Source organism: Cetorhinus maximus, chromosome 9, assembly GCF_964194155.1.
Source record: "Cetorhinus maximus chromosome 9, sCetMax3.hap1.1, whole genome shotgun sequence".
NCBI classification, from domain to species: domain Eukaryota; kingdom Metazoa; phylum Chordata; class Chondrichthyes; order Lamniformes; family Cetorhinidae; genus Cetorhinus; species Cetorhinus maximus.
The window spans coordinates 33,101,724-33,127,630 of NC_135887.1; the positions used below are offsets into that span (position 1 = coordinate 33,101,724).

The 25,907-nt window shown below is 47.7% G+C and overlaps 1 pseudogene; it reads left to right on the top strand.

Annotated features, from left to right (window-relative positions):
• The first annotated feature begins 23,823 nt into the window (after positions 1–23,823).
• On the top strand, positions 23,824–24,377 carry LOC144684182 (pancreatic progenitor cell differentiation and proliferation factor pseudogene; annotated as a pseudogene).
• The last annotated feature ends 1,530 nt before the right edge of the window (positions 24,378–25,907 follow it).

Here is a 25,907-nt window from a genome sequence, read left to right on the forward strand (position 1 = left end):
TTGTCGCCAGCCTTTTCAAGAGGTCCCACACATGCTCCTGCTAATTCCCAAAAAGAACTTCCACCATTGCATTTTGTACAAGTAGGATACAGGTGCATTGCTCACCTTCCTGTAATTACCTCCCACGGTGCTGAATTCAACAATGGCTTACCTTGGTGATCAAAAGGAAAATTTTGCCCTTCCATCGCATCATTTACAAAAGATCTACACCTCCATATTTGCTAATTTAATAATGTAGTATCTCTGGTCATTAGCACTCACAAATACCTCATCCTCAGCTGGATTGGTTCACAGAGAATTTTTCTTGCACATATTTTTATGCCTGTGATAAGAGCTCCTGGTTGATTCATCAACAATATGGGCCTGAATTCAACCCTTGACGGGTGGGTGGATCGGCAGGCCCGCGACTGGTAGGGAAATGGGCTGCCACCCGCAATCGGCCCCCGACCGTGATTTCACACTGGCTGGCCAATTAAGGCCCTCCTGTCTTCCCAATGGTCAGGAAGGGCCGAGCGTGGGCATGGGCCTGTCAGCTGCTGGGTCCAATGGTGACCTAGTGGCCAGTTTACAAACGGCTTTGGCAGCTCCTTGAAGGCTGCCAGGGAGGAGCATATTTGCAGCGTTCTGAACACCGAAATTATGGCCTCAAGTGCAGCTGTGGATGCCAGGCGGGGGGGGCAGGTCGGGTGGGCACTCGGCACCCCGGTTTTTGGACGAGTGTGTCACGGTCCTCCTGGAGGTCCTCCTTGTCCTCAGAGATGGAAGGAGGAGGCCACCACACCTAATAAAAGGAGCTTGGGAGGAGATGGCAGTGCAGGTCAGCAGCCATGATGTTGTGCGGCGCACATGGGAGCAGAGCTGCAAAAGATTTAACAACCTGCCGCGTTCGCGAAGGTTGGGTACCATGTTGGCATGGATCAGTGTGTTCAAATGTTAAGGGCTGGCCATCCCACGTGGAGCTCAGGGATTTTAGAGTCTGAGTGCCGACTGTCAATGATGCTGGAGTTGGCCAAGGGGGTGAGCTCTGGCTGCCTGAACTGAGCGCCTTGTGACTCGAGGACCAGGACTCAGATGTGCCCTGCAAGGTGTTCCTCAGGTGGAGTTGGCCAGGCTGCAATGGCACTGCAGGCAGAGAGTGGACTAACCCATGCTCCTCTGTCCTTTCAGGAGAAGATGACCCATAAGACCATAGACATAGGAGCAGAAATTAGGCCATTCGGCCCATCAAGTCTGCTCCGCCATTCAATCATGGCTGATAAGTTTCTCAACCCCATTCTCCCGCCTTCTCCCCGTAACCTTTGATCCCCTTACCAATCAAGAACCTATCTATCTCGGTCTTAAATACAATGTGATATGGTAATCATATAACAACATTGAAAGGCCATGGACAGGCGGAGGCCCCCAAACCTCCTAATCCTATTCAGATTCCAGCAGGAGGCCTTGGAGCTGCAGAGGCACCATGCACCTCGGTCAACCAACCACAGTGAAACTGGGGTGTCAGGTGAAGGTAAGCGTGCAGTGCATAGAGGGGAGAGTTTCGGATGGGGAAAACCTTCTTGTGTAGTCTCATCATTGATGAGAGCCTAAAAACTGGATTCCCCATTGATCATTGAAAGACTATGGCATCATGATGCAGATCTCAATTGTCCCACCAAGGTGGCTGGCAGGTACAGCGACAGTGTGCTGATATAAATGAATGATGTTTAGTTGTCCTCCCTTAGATTTGCCAGCATGCATTCAATTACAGGACCCCGAAGAGCCACCCCTGATGAGGACTGCCAGCCTTCACACGCACCTGTGTCACACCCGCTCTCTGAACCAGTGTCATGAAAAGATATTAATGTCTATAACGTTACTGGAAATTATTTTTTAAAATTGGAATTCTATGTGTGTCTGTGTGTGTGTCTGTGTGTGTGTCTGTGTGTGTGTCTATGTGTGTGTCTGTGTGTGTGTCTGTGTGTGTGTCTGTGTGTGTGTCTATGTGTGTGTCTGTGTGTGTGTCTGTGTGTGTGTCTATGTGTGTGTCTGTGTGTGTGTCTATGTGTGTGTCTGTGTGTGTGTCTATGTGTGTGTCTGTGTGTGGCTTAATTGGATTAAAGCCAGCTGGTCTGGGTGCTTTGATCTATAGTAATTTTGAGATGTTAATTAGATAAACGTAAGGAGGAGAAGGTAAAGTTTAAATTTGCATTTGTTGAATAAAACATTCAAAAGAATGGGTAAAATCTTGCACCTAGCTGGAAGACACTAGAAATGTATTCATATTACTCATAAAATTAGTGGGATGAAAATGTTATTGTTAGAAGATGTGACATTACATTCAAAGGAAAAGCTAGGTATAGACAAAAAGGAGTTTGTGTCTGTTGGTCTGAGGCATTTAAGATCTAACCACCCTGTAAGCCTACAACTGTGTAAAGGAAATAAATTAAAAGGAACCTCATTTTGAATTTGTAAGGTCAAATGTGCTTTGCCTAGTGTCTGTTTAAGGTCTATGGGCTGAATTTTACAGCAGCGGGGTTTTATGTTCCCGCTGAAGCCAATGAGGTTTAGAATGTTTCGCTGCATTTTACGGCCCCGTCCCCGCTGAAGCGGGGCCGTAAAATTCTGCCCTATGTGTTACTGTTGCCTTGGTGAAGATTTACCTGGGAGTGATTAATTTGGGCACTTTGTTTAAAAGTTATTATGTTAGTAATTTGTTGGCATGTGTATGTGTTTAATTTGCTGTTAAATTAATAAATGTTTAAGTTAGTTTCATATAAAAAACCTTTCGAGGCTTGGTGGTCTTATTCCTGAATTTAGAGCTGCATGTCAAACATACCAATTAAAAATATAGGTAATGACAGTTGTTCAAGTTTCTTTCTGGGATTTAAACAACTCAGCCTTTACCAACTGCTGTGTTATAACAACTGGGGGCTCATCCGGGATAATATTTGTAATTCCTTGATTGGTTTGGAGTTGGTGGCCAGAAATTTCCCTCCGTTGGAGGGGTTGTGCGGGGGCAGGCGGGGTGGGCATGAACCCGATCGGCACCCCCGATCAGGGATGCACTGCCATTTTACCTGGGCAGGCCAATTAAGGCCCGCCCAACGTGACGCTCACCAGGAAGCGCTGAGCATTCCCTGGGCGGGTCGGGGGGGGATTCCCTGAGAGGTTCCCTGCACTCTATTATGCACGCGCACGAAAGAGCACAAAGATCTCCCTGAGGTACGGAGCTGCCTCAGGGAGATTTGTTTCAGTGCTAAAGTTTTCAACAGAAGGTTTTTAACACTTTTAAAACATGTCCGCTCATGTGACACTATCACGTGAGCTGGGACATGTCAAAGAATAAATGTATACATTTTTATTAGATTTTAAAACACTTCATGAAACCTCATCCCGCCTGTGGATGAGGTTTCATGAAAAATGCAAAGGCAGCCTGGGCTCTTTGCCTGCCCGTCCAACCTTAAGGTTGGACAGGCAGCTCAGTTAATTACTTTAATTATTTTTTAACAGGTCTTAATAGGCCTTTGACAGTTCAGTGGGTGTGCAGCTGACTCAGCTGTGCGCCCGCCGAACTGAAAACCTAAATGACACGCGGTGAAGTCAGGACACCCGCCCGACATCACCACATGTCATTTTATGTGTCGGCAAGTGGGGCCTGCCCCTGCTCACCAAAGGGAAAATTCTGCCTGGTGAATCTTAAAGTTACGAGTACAAGAAGCATTTTGAATTCAGGAGTTGGTGAGGTTTTTTATAAGTGGTGAGACTGCAAGATGGCTTTGGCAATTGCCAAGATGTGTCTTGGACTAGAAAACATAACTCTGATTGAGTTACAAAAAGAACAATTTATCAGTGTTGGTGGATAAATTACAATTGGGGTTACCTGCGGGGGCTAGGAAATCAGATATAATTAAAGATATAGCACAACATCTACAGTTGTAAGTGCTACCTGACACTAGTGAGCCACAACTGGAGGTAGTGAGACTTCAGTTACAAATGAAGACACTTGAACTTGAACAAGCAAAGGAACTGAAAAACTTGAATTAGAGGCAAGGGAAAGGGAGAAAGAAAGAGAAAGAGAATACCTGCTTAAAAGGTTGGAAGTTAAAAAAAGAGATCTCAGATTCTGAGGAGAGTTCTGATGATGAAAAAACCTTTAACCTAAAACCCAGTGGGGAGATGTTTAAATTTGTACAAGCTCTTCCAAAGTTTGAGGAAAAAAATATTGAAGCATTCTTTATTTCATTTGATAAGATAACTAAACAGATGAAATGGCCACAGGAAAGCTGGACATTATTGTTACAGCCTAAGTTGGTGGACATTTTTGTTACAGCCTAAGTTGCTTTGCTGTCTGAAGAACTATTGATGAATTATGATGTGGTGAAAAAGGCTATTTTGAATGCACATGAGTTGGTTCCTGAAGCATACAGGCAGAAATTTAGGAATATGAGAAAATAGCCTGGGCAAACTTATATTGAGTTTGAGAGAGTAAAACAAAGTAATCCTGACTGGTGGATATGGCCATTAATAATACAGACAACATATGCAGCTCTTAGAGAAGTGATTCTTTTGGAAGAATTTAGAGATTCAATTTCTTCAGTAGTGAGAAGTCATGTGGAGGAACAGAGGATTCAAATGGTAAGACAGGCAGCAGAGATAGCTGATGATTATGAGCTAAACCTTTCTTCTGCCACCCATTTAAATCTGAAAAGGAAAGAAAGTGAGAAAGTGAAATGAAGGTGGATAGTCCGGGAAGAGGTGTAGCTTGGAAATTCCCAGGAAGTTTTTTCGCAGAATAAAAAGGAAGTGCTGAAGGTAGGAGTGACATTCAAAAATTGAGGTGTTTTCATTGTAATAAAGTGGGGCACACAAAGTCAGTGTGTGGAGAATTAATGGGAAAACCTGTTGGAATTATTGGGGTGCAGAAACGTTCTGGAAATAAAAGTACTGCAGGTTCTGAGATTCAGGCACAGGAAAAACCAATGGTGTGCATACAGGTAAAACAGGGAGAATCAGTGATGGGTAAATAAGTGGGAATGGGTTCAAAGTTTACCCAAGAGAATTCTGGGAAGAGCATTGCAGAAATGTTTAAAGATTTTGTGTGTGAAGGAAAAGTCTTTCCATGTGTACAGGTTAGAGTGGGTAAAGATGTTAAAATTTTCAGAGAAACAGGGGCTAGTCAATCCTTAATGTTGTGCGATAGTGACATTTGTTGTTCAGAGGGAGTATTGCAGGAACAGGTGATAATAAGTGGAGTTCAGGACATGCTAAACCTATTACATTGTGGAAGGTACATTTAAAGAGTAAATGGAAAGCAGGTGAAGTTATTGTTGGAGTAGTGGAAAAATTGCCCATTGCAGGGGTTCAATTTATTCTGGGTAATGATATAGCTGGATCACAAATGTGGGTGATGCCTATGGTAGTTGAGCAACTTGTAGAAGTGTTTTCAACAGAGGTGTTACAGAGAGAGCATCCTGGATTGTTTCCAGATTATGTGATAATGAGATCACAGGCACCCAGGTTGAAACAAAAAAAACACAAAGGGCAGGCAGTTCAAAGGCGGGAAGTAGGTGTTGGAATCCAATTAGCTGGCATTGCGTTTGATTACATTGTTCAGGAGGAAAGACTACAGGGCAATTCAGCTGAAGTGTTTAACTCAAGGAGGCTAGTGGAGTTACAGAAACATGATTTGCAATTAAAACAGTTATATCAGGCAGCTTACTCAGAAACAGAAGCAAAGTGTATTCTAGTGTGTTATTGCCTTAAGGGAGATATTTTAATGAGAAAATGGAGGCTATATCATGTTTCAGCAAATGAAAGCTGGAGTGAGGTGCATCAGATTGTTATCCCAGTTGGATATAGAAATGAGATTCTGAGAATTGCTCATGAAATTTCAATGGGGGGACATTTAGGAATTAGAAGGACACAGGTAAAAGTACAGTAACATTTTTATTGGCCAGGATTGCATAGGGATGTAGTCAAATTCTGTAGAACATGTCACACATGTCAGGTAACAGGGAAACCACAAGCAGTGATTAAGATGGTGCCTTTAATCCCAATACTAGCATTTGACGAACCTTTTATCAGGGTCATTATTGATTGTGGATGACCCCTCCCTAAGACTTAAAGTGGAATCAGTACTTACTGGCAATAATGGATGTGCCTACCAGGTTTCCTGAAGCGATACCTTTAAGAAATATTATAACCAAGAAGATTCTGGAGGAGTTAACTCATTCTTTTTTTTTACAAGATATGGTCTACTTAAGGATTATAATTAGATCACGGGGTCAAATTTTATGTCACAGCTGTTTAAGGAAGTAATGACCAGTTTGGGGAAAAAACAGCTTAAGTCAACAGCTTATCATCCGGAGTCACAAGGCGCTTTGGAAAGATGGCAACAAACTTTAAAAACCATGATGAGAGCGTACTGTCAGGATTATCCACAGGATTGGGATGGGGGAATTCCATTCTCATGAGTTGCGATTAGAGATGCTCCTAATGCGTGAACTGGTTTTAGCCCTTTTGAACTAGTTTATGGTCATGAGGTAAGGGGAACCCTGACATTGATTTATGAGGAATTGGTGGATCAAAAATCAGAAACTATTCTCCTGGATTACATATCAACTTTCAAGGAAAGATTGTTCAGAGCATGTGAGTTGGCTAGGGAACATTTAAAAATGTCACAGCAAGTAATGAACATGAAGGCAGACAAGAAAGTGACAGCTCGCAGTTTTGTTTATGGAGAGAAAGTGCTAGTTCTGTTACCAGTACTAGGTGATTCATAAAATTCAAGGTTTAGTGGACCTTACAGGGTTGAAAAGAAATCGAATGAAGGAAATTATTTGGTAAATACTCCAGAGAGAAGAAAGAAGCAGAGGGCGTGTCATGTAAATATGCTTAAAAAGTACTTTGACAGGGAAAATTACCAAAAAGAGGTATTAGTGATGGTGGATGATGAGAAAGAGGTAGAAGTGCAGGCCTCTGAAATTTATTTTCCACTAATCAAATTGGATAATGAGGGAGCGCTTGAAAATTTAAATGAATTGGGTTTTACCGGAAATTTGTACTAAAATTTAGCAGCGTGGTTGCTCCACTGACTGAACTATCAAAAAAGGGCAAGAAGTTTCAATGGACACTGGAGTGTCAGAAGTCATTTGACAGTCTGAAAACTGTATTAACTATGACACTAGTTTTGGCAGTACCCAATTATGCCAAGCAATTTAAATTGGCCGCTGACATGAACAATATAGGCATTGGGGCCGAACAGTTACAAGAGGGGGACGCTGGAACTGAAAACTGATAGCGTATTTTTCACGGAAGCTAAATGTACAACAGAAAAGATATTCAATGATCGAGAAAGAGATGTTGGGTTTGGTGTTAGCATTGCAGCATTTTGAAATTTATGTTGCAAACAATTAATCAGAAACAACTGTTTATACAGACCACAATCCTTTGAAGTTTTTAGACAAATTTCGAGACAAAAGTGCAAGACTTTTCAGGTGGAGTCTATTATTGCAACCACTTAATCTACACATTATACATGTTGGCGGTAGAGAAAATCTGTTTGCATATGTATGATCAAGCGTTTGAAGCTAAAAAGGAAAATTGGACATTTTGAAAAACCTGGGCACTGGATTGGAGTGATTTCTATTGATACCAAGGACTTGTGTATATATATATATATATGTATATAGTTCTGTTAATGCATGTATCTGGGAATGTAATAGTGTAATAAGCAGAGGAGATAGTGTAAAATGGGTTATTAGAAATGAAGCTATCTTTTAGAATTATGTCGGTTTATTTTTTGATAGGGAGGGGGAAGTCCTGGGGCAGAATTTTCCCGTTGGCGTGCAGGAGTGGGCCCCGCATGCACATGTGTAAAATGATGCGCGGTGACGTTGTCCCAAGTGTCCCAACGTCATCACGTGCCATCGCGACATTTCGTTGGGCGGGCACGTGACGATCTCCGATGCGCACCAGCCATTAATTAACCGGCCACTTGAGGCCCTTGAGGTGCCAATCGACAGCAATTTTTCGGCACCCGTGTAATCTTTGGGTTGGCGCACGGGCGCAATGGGCAGGTGAGTAGGACACATTTGTATAAACCTCAACCACGGGCAGGATAAGAGGGCTCAGTGGGGTCGTGAGTGTGATCTGTCAAATATTGTTTTTTCAAAGTTACTGATTCTTGCCAGTCTGATATGCAATACTTCAAAACGCATACCAGCTGCTTGGTCTGGACTCACAACCTTCAGATCAGCACTCTGCAGTGAGGAAGAGCATGTTTCAGGAAGCCTTCCCCTAGCCTGGGAATGGGTGCTGAACTCTCCACTGGAGGCACCTCCTCTGAAGAGGGAGGGAGGGCTAGAAGGGGGAGGAGGCCAGGAGTGCACATTCAGCCTCCAGGGGAGCCACCTTTGGGAGGCCAGGAGCAGGCACAAGGGGTGCAGGGCCAAGAGGTAGTCCAAGGCGGAAGGGGCCGCAGAAGACACCACTATCCTGCTGCCAGAGTATACAGGCGGCGAAGCAGCTACCTCAATATGTCTGAGGTGCAGTGCCGAAGGAGACTCCGTCTCTCAAGGGAGACAGTCAACTATATCTGTCAGATGATTGGGCCTGAGATCTCCGCAAACTGTGTGGGTGGACACCCTATGCCAGTGGCTCTAAAGATCACAGCTGCCCTCAACTTCTATGCCTCTGGCTTCTTCCAGGGGTCAGTGGATGATCTTTGCGGTGTCTCCCAATCAGCTGTTCACACTTGTGTCAAGCAGGTACAGGCGTGCATTGACCTTTATCCTTTACCGTTGGAACCAGGCAAGCCAGACAGAGTGAGCCAGAGGCTTCGCGGCCATTGCTGGCTTCCCCCGCGTCCAGGGTGCAATAGGCTGCACCAATGTGGCCATCAAGGCATCAGCAGGTGAGCCCGGTGCCTTTGTCAAAGGAAGGGCTTCCACTCCATGAACGTGCAGATAGTGTGTGATCACAGGATGCTGATTCTTCAAGTTTGAGCAAGGTACCCAGGCAGCTCCGAAGACACCTACATCCTCAGACACTCCCAGGCGCCAGGGCTCTTCAGTGCTCCAGCCCGGCTGGATGGATGGCTGCTGGGTGACAAGGGCTGTCCCCTCAGAAGGTGCCTCATGGCACCTCTCCGCCATCCAAGAACAGAAGCTGAGCAGCGGTACAATAGGAGCCATGCCTCCACAAGGGCTGTGGTGGAGAGAGCCATTGGTCTTCTCAAGATGCGCTTCTGATGCCTGGACCACTCAGGGGGTGCACTCCAGTAACCCCCAGAACGTGCGTCGCTGATAGTGGTTGCACACTGCGCTCTCCACAACCTTGCACTGGAATGGTGTGGACGATGAGGACGTAGACGCATTGGCTGCAGTTGCACACAATGAGTCCAGCAATGAGTCCAAGGATGAGCATGCACAGGGAAATGCTGAGGTGGTAGACGCTGACCCGGGCATACTCCAGGGAGGCAGAGACATCCGGGAGGCTTTAATCCAACAAACCTTCAGCTAGCACACCACATATGGACCTCCAGGACAAGCCTGGGCTGCATGGTCCATATTCGAGACCTATGTGCAAAATCTGCCTGGATAGGAATATTAACTAAGGTCCTTGTTAATAAAGCTGAATGTCCCACAAAACACATTACATTATTGGAAACCATCCACCTGCAGAAGAAAAGGGGCACTCTCAGCCATGGTGACATGTCTGAATTTAATATTGCAACCAAAGAAACTTAATGAAACAAAATAAAAAAGGTGTTAAAAAACACAGCAACTCATAAAGGCCTCATTGCAGGCCAACACAAAAGCACCAATGATAAACCCGTGGTGTGCCTAAGATGCCTTATGTTTATGTTTTCGGGTGCTACGTTTTGGTGCTGTCCCCTTGCTGGGAGTGGCATCTGAGACAGCTGCTGACTCTGCTGTCCTGTTGGCCTCGATGACCTTGGCGGTTGTCCTCTGGCCCATGGAGCCTGTGCTGGCCCCGCCTGGGAGGAAGCTGCTAGTTCCATAGCTGGCACCTCCCCAGTCATTTTAGCCTCACCAAATGCAACAGTCACTGGCAGAGGGGTGGAGGATCTGCCACCCTCATCCGGAGTGCCCTGAGAGGTGCCCGCAGAGATGACAGGCAGCTGCTGCACCGACGTGATGTCGCTTTGGACCTCCCTGCTCACCGTGGATGGAAGGGCACCGAGCTGGGAAACTTGGTGTCAGACCATTTCCCACACTGGCACTGACCAGCTGAGGTCAGTGCTGATGTGAGGGCTTGCTCATCCGAGCGCATCCCCAGGAAGCCCTGATGGGTCTCCTGGAGGAACCTCTCCATGAGTCACCTCTCTTTCCATGGAGGATGCATGGCGCTCAGACATGAGGCTCATAGCTTCGGCGATAGCCCGCATAGACTCCTCCACCAGAAACACCAAGCCAAGCATAGCCTCATGTATCTCCCCCAGATGCTCCCACGCACCCGGCCTCATTTCCTGTGCTTCCTGCATCACGGTCGGCTCCAGAGGCACATCATCAGGCACCGACTGAGCACGTGCCTAGTCCCCTGCAGTCCTCCGACTGCTGGCGCCATGGGCACTCTCTGTCTCTGCCAGTTCCTCCAGCAACTGTGAAGTGCCCTCACCGCTGTGCCCCGGGACACGATCTGATGTCCTAATTCCCACCAAGGTGCTAGTATCTGCGCTGGTGACTACCTGGCAGAGATGGTGTGACGCTGGTGAGACTTCAGGGCCCTCAGGTGTGAGAGGGGGCCTCTGCTGCTCCTCCTCCCGGCCCTGCTCCACTGATGCTGAAAGGAGGAACAAGGACATTAGATCAGTTAACGTGGAGACAATGTCAATGTGTATCCCTAACCCCCGGATCATTACGCGCTCATCCTCCATAAGCGATGGTCAAGCTATGTTGCAAACTTCAATCACTGAACATTCAGCACTGTCATGGCTGCTGGGAGAACAATGGTGACCTCACTGCTGGGAAAACATACCTGCCCGTGGCACCCCAGCCTCACCGACACCGATGGACCTGGGCACATGGTGCCTCTCCAAATCTAGGGCCTCTTGCTCGAAGGGGCTGAGAATCGCTAACTGTGCCGGCCCGCCCTCAGTCCTCATCCACTCGGCTGCATTATGTGCATTCTTCTCCTGGAAAGGAGAGAAGAGCAATGATTAGTGCTACTTGTACCTGGACTCTCTTTGCGGACGGTCCACCCCAACCAGAGTGGGACATTGCAGGCTCCAGTGCCTCCTCACCCCACTGCTGTCGAACACTCACACAAAGATGCTAGGCCTGTCCCTACCCACTTGGCCAAATGCTGCCTACATCACATTAGGCACTACACGGTCTAACCTTCCATAGCAAGGAGGCGCAAGCACGTGGAGCGCAGAGGACAGCAGATCGCTTGGTGCCACGCCACCTTGAAGCTCCCCTCCCAGCATGTCATCACACTGACTTTGACATGTCCTGAAGTTCCAGCACAGTGCCTAGGTGCAGCTCCTCCAGGTTGCCCCCAAAACAGCAATGTGGGTCTCAGTGTACCACATGCTGCGGGTGCAGAACCCATCTCTTCACCAACCTCTCAGGGTGACCTCGGCATGGGCAATATCTGCTGGCTCACCCAACGAAGGACACAGGCCGTCAATGATTCAATGCAGTCACTACACTCAGACTTGCGGGGGTGGGGGGGTGGGCACCAGGGTGGGGTAAGCCGACCTGCTGGGTTAAGTGACCAGTGCCAACATGGTACTCACCCTTCCTGAGCGCAACAGGTCATTGAAGCGCTTGTGACACTGGATCCAGGTGCATCGTACCACATCGCGGGAGCTCACGATCTCCGCCACCTCCGCCACCTTCTCCCAGGCACATCTGGATATGTGAAGGTCATGTGCCACCTTCTTGAGAACAGCAGCAAGGCAATCATCAGAAAAAGGGACACAGAGCCCCCCTGCCCTACCCTCCTGCCTGGCCTGCTCACCAGCAGCGCTTTGGGAAGCCCATCCACTGACCATGATTAACAGTCTTGGAAAGGCTGCATCAGCTTTTTAAAACAGGCCGCCAGGTCGCCATTGGACCTGGCGGGCATTGCAATCCCACCGCCACCTGCCCACTCCCACTGTCCTCAGGAGCCACGATTCACGCTGGGCGGGCCTTAATTGGCCCGTCCGTGTAAAATGGCGGCGCGGATCCGATCGTGGGCGGTGATTGGGCCCATGCCCTCTTGCGCCCGCTCCCACTCCGCCCTCCCCCGCCAGCCAGAAAATTCCGCCCATGAAGGGATATTAATGTCTATAATGTTACTGGAAACTATGTTTTAAAGTTGGAATTCTAGCAGGGTCTGTGTCTATGGCCAGAAACTTATCTATGTCAGGCGGGCTGGGCGGGAGCGGGCAGGGGCAGATGTGGAACCGATCGCCCGCGTTCGGCTGCGCGCTGCCATTTTATGTGGGCGGGCCAATTATGACCCGCCCAGGGTGAGGCATGGCTAGTAGTGCGCTGCCTGTGTGGATGGGGGGAGGAGGGAGAGTCGGGTCCTGCACTCTTTTGCGCATGTGCACAAAAGAGCACAGCAATCTCCCTGAGGCACAGAGCTGCCTCAGGGAGATTAAGTACATAATGAAAGTTTTTAAATAATAAAGTTAAAAATTATTTAAACATGTCCCCTCATGTGACAGTGCCACATGAGCTGGGACATGTTTGTGAATTGCACAAAATTTAATTAATTATCTTCTAAAACCTTCAGGAAACCTCATCCTGCCCATGGATGAGGTTTCCTAAAAAATGTGAAGGCCGCTTAGGCTTTTTGCCTGTCCGGAAACCTTAAGGTTGGATGGGCAGCATTGCTAACAACTTTAATTGGCTTTTTAATGGCCTTCATAGGCCTTTGACATTTCGTTGGGCGCACAGCCGCCTCCGGCGCACGCCCTCTGAGCGAAATATCTAACAGATCCGTGATGACATTGGGATGCACGCCTGACATCATCGCGTGCCATTTTGCGCATCGGCATGTTGAGCCCACACCCGCACGCCCAACGGCAATATTCCGGCCCATGTGTGTGTCCATGTGTGTGTCTCTATGTGGCTTAATTGGATTTAAGACAGCTTGAGTGGGTGCTTTGATGTATAGTAGTTTTGAGATGTTAATTAGATAAACGTAAGGGGGGGAAGGTAAAGTGTAAACTTGCATTTGTTGAATAAAGCATTCAAAAGAATGGGTAAAATTTTGCACCTAGCTGGGAAACGCCAAGAAATGTGTCTATATTATTTCTAAAATTAGTGGGATGAAAATGTTATTGTTAGAAGCTGTGATGTTAAAAGCCTAGGGTCAGGACATTGAGTTCGGTGAGCGGTGGGGGGGCGGGTCCCGCTCGCCGACTCGTAAAATGATGCGGGATGACGTTGGGCGGAACTCCTGATGTCACCCCGCATCATTTCAAGTTTCAGGTCAGCGGTGGCGCAGCCAAATCAGCTGTGCACCCGCCGACCTGTCAACAGCCAATTGAGGCCATTGACAAAGTCACTAAACTCATTAATGGACCTGCCCATCCAACTTTTGGGTTGGCGGGCAGGCCAGGAGCCCTGGCCAGCTTCAGGAAAAGCATGAAACCTCATCCATGGGCGGGATGAGGTTTCATGAGGGTTTTTAAAAATTTAATAAATATTTGATTTAAAGTGATGGACATGTCCCAACTCATGTGACAGTGTCACATGAGGGGACCAGTCAGGGAAAGTTTGTTTTTGTACCTTTACCATTTTTACACCTGGAGCCGATCTCCCTGAGCCTCAGGGAGATGAGCACACTCTTGGCTGAGGGAATACCCTCCAGCCCGCACATGGAGCGCATAGCGCTTCCTGGCGGACGTCACGCTGGGCCGGCCTTAATTGGCCCGCCCACGTAAAATGGCAGTGTGCCTCTGATCGGAGGCATGCCTGTCCGTGCCCACTCCTGCACTTTTCCCCAACAGGGAGAAAATTCTTCCCTAGGATACCATGGAAAATTTACTTTCAAAGGAAAAGCTAGGTATAAACAGAAGGGAGTTTGTGTGTGTAGGTCTGAGGCATTTAAGATCTAACCATCCTGTAAGCCTGCAACTGTGTCTGCAAAGAAAACAAATTGGAAAGAAACTCATTTTGAATTTGTAAGGTCAAATGTGCTTTGCCTAGTGTCTGTCTAATGTCTATATGTTTCTGTTGCCTTGGTGAAGATTTACCTGGGAATGATTAATTTGGGAATTTTGTTTAAAAGTTATTATGGTAGTAATTTGTAGACATGTGTATGTGTTTAATTTGTTGTTAAATTAATAAATGTTTAATTTAGTTTTATATAAAAAACCTTTCAAGATGAGATGGTCTTATTCCTGAATTCAGAGCTGTATCTCAAACATACCAATTGAAAATATAGTTAATGACAGTTGTTCAAGTTTCCCTGTGGGATTTAAACAATTCAGCCTTTACCAACTGCTGTGTTATAACAACCAGGTGCCAGCGCAGATACCAGCACCTCGGTGGGCATTAGATCCATGGCTAGCACAGCAATGAGGGCACTTCACAGTCTCTTGAGGAGCAGGTGGAGGCAGAGAGCGCCCTGGGCGCTGGCAGTCAGAGGATTGCTGGAGGCCAGGGCTAATGCTGAGTGTTGTGGTCACTTTGACAAATGGACCACAGGAGTCTCAGGTACAGGTCACGATCGTTTATTCGAGCAATTGCAAGAGGAGAACCATCTCAATGCAGCTTGAGATAGCACTCTGCTAAACTACAAGTGTTCACCATATTTATACATTATTGGTCACATACAAGAACAGTTTCCAGATTCCGATTTTGTCAACATATAAGTTTACATTAAACCGACATCTCTGGTAACAGGTACATGCATCATATGTCCTTATTTTCACCCAGGCAGAGACCTGCCTTCCTATCTAAGCTGGGACCATCTGTCCTTCACCTATCTGTTGAAGAGCACACTTAATCTATGTTATTGCCATCCTCTGAGTCCAGTCTAACTCCCAGGACCTTGCTGGTGATTGCAAACCCCGAGGGTGTTCAAAGTTTGAGAGTGTATAAGGTTCATCTGGTTTACCTGTTTAATTGTTGATTTACTGATTTGTGCTGGTGTGCCTATAGATTCTAATTTAAGTAATTCATTCCCTTATAATGAATTCTCCCTTACCATAAATTCTCATTTACTTTCTTCCCCCTAACACTGAGTCAAAGGCAGATGATGAGCCTCTGGAGTCGTCCATTAGGCGGCAGGTGCTGGATGTCCAGCAGGATATGCGGGAGTATTTGTCAGAGATCCATGAGGGTCCAGAACATGAGCACTGTGTTGACCCTCATGGCCAAGTGTACTGCCTCCTCCATTGAGAGAATGGCAACTCTCATGAAGAGGCAGCTCCAGGGACAGAATCAGGGGTTCCTGGGGTTGTGCTCGGACCGGCAAGCCCTCACACAGGCACTGGCCTCGGGTGGTTAGTGCTAGTGTGAGAGATGCATGAGGCACCCAATATCCCAGCTAGGTGCCCATCCATCAATGGCGAGCAGGGAGGTAAAGACTGAGCTCACATTGGCACACAAGCTGCTTGTTGCCTCTACAGGCTCCTCTCACGGTGCTCTGGATGATGGCAGCAGCTTCTTTGCCCCTCTCCCAGTGACGGTGGCTGCTGAGGAGGCTGCAATGGGGAGTTGCTAGCCATGGCACTGGCCACTCCATCCCAGTCAGGGCCAGCACAGGCTCCACTGGCCAGCAGATGACCATCAAGGTCATCAGGACCAAGAAGACAGCAGAGTCGGAGTCACGCTGCTGCCAGTGATGGGGGAGCAGTTGTGGGGGGGGCGCACCAAGATGTAGTATTTGCAAACGTAAGTTTAAGGCACAACGAACACAAGAGGGATCTTGCTGGAGAGGCGGAGCCTCCTTCAGCATTGCACCTCAGACATATTGAGGTAGCTGAATCACCGCCTGTAAACCCTGGCAGCAGGATAGTGGCGTTTTCTGTGGGCCCTTTCACCTTGGACTACTTGCTGGACCTGTGCCCTTTGTGCCTGCACCTCTCCTTCCATAGATCGCTCCCCTGGAAGCGGCATTGGGACACCTGGCCTCCTATCCCTTCCCCTCTCTTCCTCCTCAGAGGAGGTACCTCCAGCGGAGACCACAATCCCCATTACCAGGATTACAGAAGGCTGTCTGATGCCTGGAAGGGTCTACAATGTCTGAATCCTCTGGGGGCCTTGGAGACGCCAATCAGTCCTGAAATAAAGCCAAGAAATGCTAAGAATGAAGCTCACAACCGAGCTGAAACTGTCATGTTCAAATAAGCAACCAGCAGCAAACTATCTCCCTAACTCTTCACTACTCACAATGGCAATGGTGCTGACCCTTTTTTATCCCGCCCTTAGATGAGGTTTTGCAAAATGTGGGCTGCTCGCCTGTCTGTTTTTCCCATGCGACGAGCACGAAATCAGGTTCAATTGGGTTTTTAATGGCCTTAAGTGGCCTCTTAATTGATGGCGGGTGCAGCTCCGACACACGCGTGCGGCCGCCGACCTGAAGGTTAGGCGCATGAGGGATGACATAGGGACGCTCGCTCAATGTCTTCTAGTGTAATTTTACACCCGATCGGGTCGGGCATTCGCCCGCCTGCGAGGCATAAAATTCTGCCCATGGTATGTGTGTTTCCATTGACTGTTCAATTTTCTATGAAGTTTACACATTCATCCTCAAAGAACGTGCAGAGTAATCTTGTGTTTTTTTTAAAATATTCATTTGTAGGATGTGAGTATAGCTGGCTAGGCCAGCATTTACTGCCCATCCTTATTTCTCTTGAGGTGATCCTGACACATCTTTCTGAACCGTTGCAGTCCATGTGGTGTAGGTGCACCCACAGTGCTGTTAGCAAGGGAATCTAGGATTTTATTCTAACAGCAATGAAGGAACGGTGCTACTGTTCCAAGTCAAGATGGTATGTAGTTGGAGGGGATGTTGTTCCCGTACACCTGCTGCCCTTATTCTTCTTGGTGGTAGAGGTCAGAGGCTGTCGAAGTAGCCTTTGAAGGTTGCTGCAGTGCATCTTGTAGATGGTACACTCTGGGGCACAATGCCCTGGTGCTGGAAGGACTGGATGTTTAAGGTCATGGATGGACTGTTGATCAAGCAGGTTGCAATGTCCTGAATGGTGTTGATATTCTTGAGTGTTGTTGGAGCTGCACTCATCTAGGCAAGTGGAGAGTACTCATCACAATCCTGTCTTGTGTCTTGTAGACGGTGGACAGGTTTTGGGGAGTTAGGAGGTGGGTTACTTGTCACAGAAATCCCAGCCTCTGGCCTACCCTTGTGGCCACAGTACTTATATCGTTAGTCCGCTTCAGTTTCTGATCATGTTGTTCATGAGGGATTCAGCACTGGTCATGCCATTCGACATCAAAGGAAGATGATTAAATTCCCTCTTGTTGGATAAGATCATTTTCTGGCACTTGTATCTTGCAAATGTTACCTGCCACTTATCAGCCCAAGCCTGAATGTTGTCCAGGTCTTGCTGCATGTGGGTATGGACTGTTTCATTATCTGAAGAGTTGTGAATAGTACTGAACACCATGCATTCATCAGTGAACATACCCACTTCTGGCTTTAAGTTGGAGGGAAGGCCATTGATGAAGCAGCTGAAGATGGTTGGGCCTTGGACACCACCCAGAGGAACACCTGGAGTGATACCCTGGGGCTGAGATGATTGGCCTCCAACAACCACAACCACCTTTCTTTGTGCTAGAAATGAATCCAATCAGAGGAGAGTATCCCCCTGATCCGGATTTACTTCAGTTTTGCTAGAGCTCCTTGATGCCACACTCAGTCAAATGCTTCCTACCTTGAAGTCAAGCAGTCATTCCAATCTCTTCGCTTGAATTCTACTCTTTTCCTATGTTTGGGCCAAGGTTGTAATGAGATCAGGAGGCTGAGCAGCCCTAGCAGAACCCAAAGTGCACATTGGTGAGCAGGTTACTGTTGAGTAAGTGCCGCTTGATAGTACTGCTAACGACACCTTCCATCACTTTGCTGATGATCGAGAATAGATGGATAGGATGATAATTGGCCAGATTTATTTATCCTACTTTTTGAGGACAGGAAGTATTTGGGCAATTTTTCACATTGCAGGGTAAATGCCAGTATTGCTTGATAAGGGCTGTGGCTTGTTCTGGAGCACATGTCTTTAATACTACTACCGGGAAGTTTTCAGAGTCCATAGTCTTTACTGTATCCATGGCTGAATGTGGCAGGACTGCAAAGTTTTGATCTGATCTGTTAGTTGTGGGATCGTTTAGCTTTGCCTCTAGCATATTGCTTCCACTGTTTAACATGCACATAATCCTGTGTTGTAGCTTCATCACGTTGGCACCTCATTTTTAGGTATGCCTGGTTCTGCTCCTGATATGCTCTGTTACAGTACTCATTGAACCAGGCTTGATCCCCTGGCTTAATGATATTGATTCCGTGAGGATTATGCCAGACCATGAGGTTACAGGATTGTGGTTGAGTGCAATTTTGCTACTTATGATGACCCAGAATGCCTCATGGATGCCTAGATTTGATTGGATCTGTTTGAATCTATTCCATTTAGCAGAGTGGTAGTGCCACAAAACCCGATAGAGCATGTCCTCAGTGTAAAGGTGGACTTTGTCTCACAAGGACAATGTGGTGGTCACTTCTACCAATACAGATGCATCTGTGACAGGTAGATTAGTGAGGACAAGGTCAAATAGATTTTCCCTTTGTTGATTTTCTCACCGCCTCCTGCAGGCTCAGGCTAGCAGATATGTCCTTCAGGGCTTGGTCAACTTGGTCAGTAGTGATGCCATCAAGCTACTTCTGAAGTCCTAACTAGTACATTCTGTGCCCTTGCTACCCTCATTGCTTCTTCCAAGTGGAGTTCAACATAGAGGAGCACTGATTGATCAGCTGAGGGAGGGCAATACATGGTAATCATAAGATTTCTTTGCCTATATTTGACCAGATCCAATGAGACTTCATGGGGCCCAAGTCAACGTTGAGAATTCTTAGGGCCACTCCTTCCCTGGGAGGAAAAAGAACTCCCCCGACTTCAGGAATGCAACAATTGTAACTACCTTCAAGAAGGGAGATAAATCATGCTGTGGAAAATATCGGAGTATTTCCCTCTTGTGCATAGCAGGGAAAATCCTGACACTCAATCTCCTGAATCACCTATTTCTGTGGCTGAGGACATCCTCCCAAGAAACTGTGTAGCTTTAGAACTTCCAGAGGAACCTCTGACTTTATTGCCAGGCAAATCCATGAAAATTGTTGACAACAACACCAGTGGCAGAATTTTGCCCTTGTCGGGCGGGGGCAGTCGGGAAGCCGCCCGTGATTGGGGCCAGACCGCAATTTCACGCTGGTGAGCCAATTAAGGCCTGTTCAGCGTAAAACGCAAATGCGACTGCGCGTTGACATTGGGACGCTCGCCCAACGTCATCGCGCATCATTTCACAGCACGCCCGCCTGCCGAGGTGAAAATTCTGCCCCGGGACTCTTCATTACATTTATTGACCTGAACAAAGCATTTGATACAGGAAATCGTGAGTCTCTGTGGGTTGTGCTCCAAAGATCTGGATGTCCAAGAAACTTCATCAGAATCCTGCACCTGCTTCATGATGTTTTGACTGCAACTGTCATGAGTGCAAGCTTGATGTTGAAATAGGGCACATCAAAGCCAATCTGCGAGGTAATGGCTACCCTGACCCAATCATTGCTTGCTCTATATCGCACAAACTCACAAATGGGCCTAAGGCTGCCACTTTTGGCCCTGAAAAGTGCCCAGTCTACCTCAGGTCACCCAGAAGGGTAAGGTATCTCAAAAATTTGAGCAAGAGGTGAAACTACTTGTTGCATGCTCCTACTATGCAGTAGCAACACAAGTGGTATTGCCCACTAACAAGATGGTGCCATCAAGCCAAAAAGATGTTCTACCTATCACACAATGAGTAATGTGGGATATGAATTTCAGTATTGGTGTGATGCCAGGTATGTAAGCCATACATCCAAATGACTGGTGGATCGTATCAAACAGCACGCCCCTTCAGCTGTTCAAAACAGGCAAAGCACTGACCAGCCCATGCTTGCAAAACTCAAAACACAATGTCCAACATTGGATGTGATTCTGCAATTAGATAACACTTGCTAAACAATGCTGGCTATATAAGAATTACACTGAAAATCAGTTTAAGGTTATGAGGTGGGCTCACAGTGTGGCTCACTTATGTATGCTAGAAGCCACATATTCACGCACAGGGCCTTGTCCTTTGCAGACAGAAGGAGCATATCCACATATTGTGCCTTTTGCAACTAAGCAAAAGCTTTGGGGACAGCCATTCCCTGGTTCATTCCCTAATACAATGCCGTGACCAATCAGAGTCAACCTACCTGGTTTGAATTTGAACAAAAGCTTAGCAGTTAAGTTTTTTGCAGCATTCGCCATAGTATGCCCCTACCAATCAAAGTCCACTTGCCAACCAACCAGCACTTTCTTCTCATGCAGTATAAATTGGTGTTCCCTTTCTGTTGGTTTTTCTTGCAAGCTGTCCTGATGAGTACAAAACGAAGAGCTTCAATAGCATGTCTCTTTTTTCAGCAGTGCTCAAATTTGTTATAGGCAAGATAAAAGGGGAATTTAAGATTGGAAGCCAGGCTTCTGGAGCTGTTAAATGTATAGGGCTAAACATTTAGCAGAATAGGTCGGGAGTAACCTTGAATTAACAATCGTATGTGGAAAGCGTTAATCGTACCCTAATAAATTGGGCCAGGTCGTCTCTGGAAGATGATCTTGCATCCAAAGAAGAAACAACAGTTAAGAAGCTGGATTGGACAGTTAAACTGGCTATGTAATCAGGCATGACCTGATGCAGTTATGATGTTTTGGAACTTAGTGCTACAATGAAACATACTATAGTTGAGGAGGCTCGGAGGGCAAATAACACATTAAAGAAATTAATTTTCCAGCCTTAGGTGACCCAAAAGATATGAAGCCAGTCCTTTTTAATGATGCTTCCCATGCCAATCTTCTGAATAGTATTCGAGTACAGCTGGGAAGCCAAGAAAATAAAAAGGGTGGTTAAATGTACTGTAGCTGCTAAGACACTGGCGTTAATGGAAGCAATAGATTTGGGATTGTACTTGTGGTAACTGAGGGCATGGCCCCTCCTGCTGTCTATCAGGGGTCACGTAATGTTCTGTTAAGGCTTCGGCCATTGAGCCCTAAGCATAGAGCATTCTGATGAGAGTCCTGATCGAGCATATAGCACCTGAATAAAGCATCTGTAATAAAGTTTAGCTGTTTCTTGTTGAAATCTGTCTGCTCCATTGAGTCATTACATTTGGCGATGAGGGTTAAATTAGCTCCGACTCTGTGCCTCACCCTGTTACTGTGAGTACATCGAATTAAAAAAAAGACTGCTACCCAGTCATGCCACTCTTCGGCAGAATGGATTCATATGATGCGACTATGGAGGTGCTCACAGACCCATACAATGTCAGCATCCCAGTTTAGACCAGTCTCCCCCCATGGTTCAAGCTAACAGTGCAGCCTTGCAGTGTGGGTTCGGAGAATGCTTGTGCCTAAGCTGAGAGCAGAGCGTGCAGCCCAATGGGCAAAGCTGCTGCCAATCAATTGGGTGGAGCAGGGGGAAAGGTGGGTGGGGTTTCAGGCAGCCGTGCAGCGCACTAATCTCTGGCCATCCAGTGGTGGCCAGCACTACCCGGAAGCACTAAGGGCCTTCAAACTTCATCAGGACAGATTCTTAGTACACCCATGATTACTAAGTGTCTCTCTCTTTCATTCTGCAGGAGTACATCAGGATCATGGATCTTGGTGAACTAGCTGTATGCCTGATGGCCTGAAGAGAGCAAATACAATGGAAGAGAGGGTGACTGAGGCTCCTGGCTGCACAGAGTCAGGAGCAGCAACCTCAGGAAGAAGGGACGGCTGGGACTCACGCACACGCCACCGAAGAGCCACAGCGAGCCGTCACAGGTAGGCGCCTAGCGACACCCAGGTCTATAGATGCCACCTTTCTTTCCTGCAGGTGACCCAGAACCAGTGCCGCCGAAGACTGCGCATGTCTAGGGAACTGGTCGGTCACATCTGCCATCTGCCACATGGCAGATGGCAGATTAGGCACCACATGGACATGGAGGGCATCCACTGCCTGTGGCCGTGAAAGTGACCACTGCACTCAATTCCTACACCAGTGGCTCCTTTCAAGCCTCCACAGGTGACCTCTGTGGGATCTTACAAGCCTCCACCCACAAATGCATCCATGAGGTCACGGATGCCATCTTCTTGAGGGCACACAACTTTGTGCATTTTGCCCAGGACCAGGACAGCCAGGACGCACGAGCAATTGGGTTCGTCCAGATCTTAGGATTCCCACAGATGCAGGATTCGATTGACTGCTCTCACGTGGCACTCAGATCGTCGTCGCAACACTTGGTGAACTATATCAACCGCAAGGGATTCCACTCGCTGAACGTGCAGCTGGTGTGTGACCATCAGAAATGCATCCTGCATGTGTGCGCACGGTTCCCAGGGAGTGTGCACGACACCTACATCCTGAGTCGCTCGCAGATCCCTGAAGTCTTCCATGGTCCACAGAAACTGGAGTAATGGCTCCTCAGGGACAAAGACTACCTGCGCAGGCCGTGGCTGATGACACCTGTGCGGTGGCATCAGACTGTAGCAGAGCGACGCTATAATGAGCCTCATGCAGCAGCTCGCAACTTAGTGGAGCAGACCATCGGGATGCTGAAGATGAGGTCCTGGTGCCTGGGCCAGTCTGGCAGAGCCCTACAATACAGTCCACAGAGGGTGTCACGCATCATCGTCATCTGCTGCACCCTTTACAACCTGGTGCCACAATGGGAAGACAAGTTGGCTCAGGGGGAGATGGAAGAGCTGGAAGTCTCCTCCAATGAGGAGGACATCGACGGGGAAGAGGGTGAGGAGGTCTTCAAAGACGACGATGTTGGGGATGAGGCTCTTGCACTGGCTAGATGAGGCAGGCGCCCTCAAAGCTCCTAGATTTGTGGAAGATGATGATGACATGCAGTGAGGTGTCCCCATAGATCCATACATCGCATCTGTGAATGTTTGACTCCAGTCTGGCTCATGACAGCACAAATACTCCTATGAGAACGCTCCTGTCATGGAGACACAGTGGAGGCCCTAATAGTCACTCAATTGCAGGAGGATGATGACAACATGCAGCGAGGGCACTCCATAGATCTGTACATAGCTTATGTGACTGTCAGACTCCTGTCTGGCTAAGGGCAGCTCACTTGCACTCTGTGATCAGGGTCAAATCATAGAGACGCAGCCATGAAACTTTAGAAGTATCTGAACCTTTGTCGGCCTTCAGCACCTGAGCCCTTCAGGAGCACAGCGTCGCTGGTTATAGATGCTGAAGAGATGGGGGCCAGCCCCACCTTAAAGGTGCTGAAAGCACAGAGATAGAATGATGGAACTCTGTGACGCCTGCCCACGGCATTCTGGTAGCAATGACCAGCACCGCCAAGGTACAGGCATCAGTAATGTTTCCAGGAAGTGTGAGGCTGGACCATCACTTTGGTCTGAAGGCTGCAGAAAGCACAGGGAAGAGGCCCTGGACTGAGACACCTGCCTTTATCTTGTGCAGAAAGGTTTCAGATCTGAGAGACAAGAACACTGCTCATCAGAACAAGGAACCATAAGCAGGGAGACATTCTTGGGAGCTTATTGACAACATTATGTGCAAGTGATTAACACCTGTGCCAACCAGGTTTATATAAATGCGGGGGGGGCAAATGAGCGCTTCATGAGTCTTATCCAAATAGTCGATTTTTTGTTGTTGAGAGCGATTTGTGCCGGTTCACGGTTTCAAATGGGTCCTGTTGCCTAGCGTTTACTTTCTTCAGTCATCGCACTTGGGTTCCTGTTTGGTGTTTTTAAAGGGTTACCATCCAGATACTAGTTTGAAAGATTGCAATGGCATCCATTCCTTCAACTGGCTTCCTTGCAGCAACCCATGACTATTACAGGAGGCGCCTTGGTTCTGCTTCCAGTAATAGTTCATGTGGCAGCTCTGAACACATTGGAGAAGTGATTCCATACCATCCAGGATTACCAAAGTCTACAGAGGGCCAATGGTGGATCAGTTTTTTCTTTGGGAATACTCAGAACCACCCAGTAATGACAACCCTGTCGGAGTCCTCGGAGAATGGCAAGATAAACTGTATCCTGCCTCAAATGGTGAGGAAACGACATGCCAGTGAGCCCAGCAAACCAACATCTTAATAATTTGGCTTCAACTTCTAAAGAAGACGCTAGGAATTTCAGGCGTTCCAAAATATTAATTCTTCTTAACCTTCCTAAACCTGCCGCTACAACTTGTTGCTCCCCGGACATCCACAGCAGAAGTGGAGGCAGCCTGGTGACTGTGATGCCTTGTCTGTGATGACCTTGGCAGGCGTCCTCTGGAGGGCTGAGACTTGGATGGCCCTGGCCAGCTTTGGTGGTCCTGCTGTGTGGCAGTGTGGAGTTAGAGCTGCTGAGGTCACAGGAAGAGGGGAGTCGGATGGGCCCAGTGTGTGCACCTGCAGATCCTCCTCCCTATGGATGCTTGGGGACCCCAGGCTGACTCCTTGAGGAGCAGGGGCAGCTGGAGTGAGATTGAGCTGCCCCACACCCCTCTTGCGTATGCACTATTGGAGGCCAACTACAGCATCAGCGATGGAGTTGAGCCTGTGCAGCAGTGCAGGAACGAAGTCCTGGACCAAGGCCTCCATGGCGGCCACCATCTTACCAGTGTTGACCTTGGTGCGTTGCAATGCAGGAGCTTTCACTCCTCCATCATGCCTTGCAATCTGAGGAGTGCAGCGGACATCCCTTCCTGATGTTTGCTAACTTGCTTTTGCAGCTCCAGCAACTGTGACATGACCAAGTCCAGAGGCTCATCATCTGACTCAGACTCAGCAAATTTCTGGCGTCCAGCAGTCCTCTCAGTGCCGGACATCTGGGAAGTCCTTGCCGCCACCTGCTGTGGATCAAACAGTGTGATGTGCTCACCAGGCTGTGATCCCGAGGCTATTCTAAAGCTAGGTTCCACCGAGGTGTGTGTCTCTGCACTGGTGGAAGGCGTGGGTGAGTGCTGTGACGGCACTTCAAGAGAGATGCCTTCAGATTCCTCCCCAGAGGTTTCTTCGGGGCTTGATAGGAAGCCCTGGGTCATGGACTCCATCGGCTGTTTCTCAGGTGTGCCTGTGGAGGCAAGGGGAGATAATTAGTGCATGGCAATGGCCTGTGAAATAGGACACATCACTCACAGCATGGTTGTCTGATGGATGTTGCAATGCTGGACCCTCACTTGGTACAGCACCGTCGACCTCACCATCAGCACAGGACCAGTCCAGTTCGTCATCTGGCCCTGTTTTCAAAGTCTGTGAGGACCTTGATTTCAGGCATTCTTCCACGGGTCTGTGACCTCTCCCTGTTGTTGTGTGCCAGCTTGTCCTGCATGAATAGAGATGGAGGAAGTGTAAGCAGGATGCCTGGCAGGCCAGATGATAAGTATGCCCGGCATGTGTGGATGGTGAGTGGTCCCATGGATGGGATGAGGACAATGATGGTGAATGTGAGAGAGTGACTGGTGATGTCCCTTGAACTGATATGGCGTGAAAACTCACCATCACGGCTGGCAGGTAAAATATCGTTTTACCCACTCACTACTGCACTTAGTGCAAATCTGGGACGATTCCACCCTAGATTTCTTCATTCCAGGTTTATTAATTAACTGAATTTAAACAGTAACATTCGCGCCACACAAGTGTCAGGAAATGACCATCTCCAACAAGGGAGAATCCAACCATCACCCCTTGATGTTCAA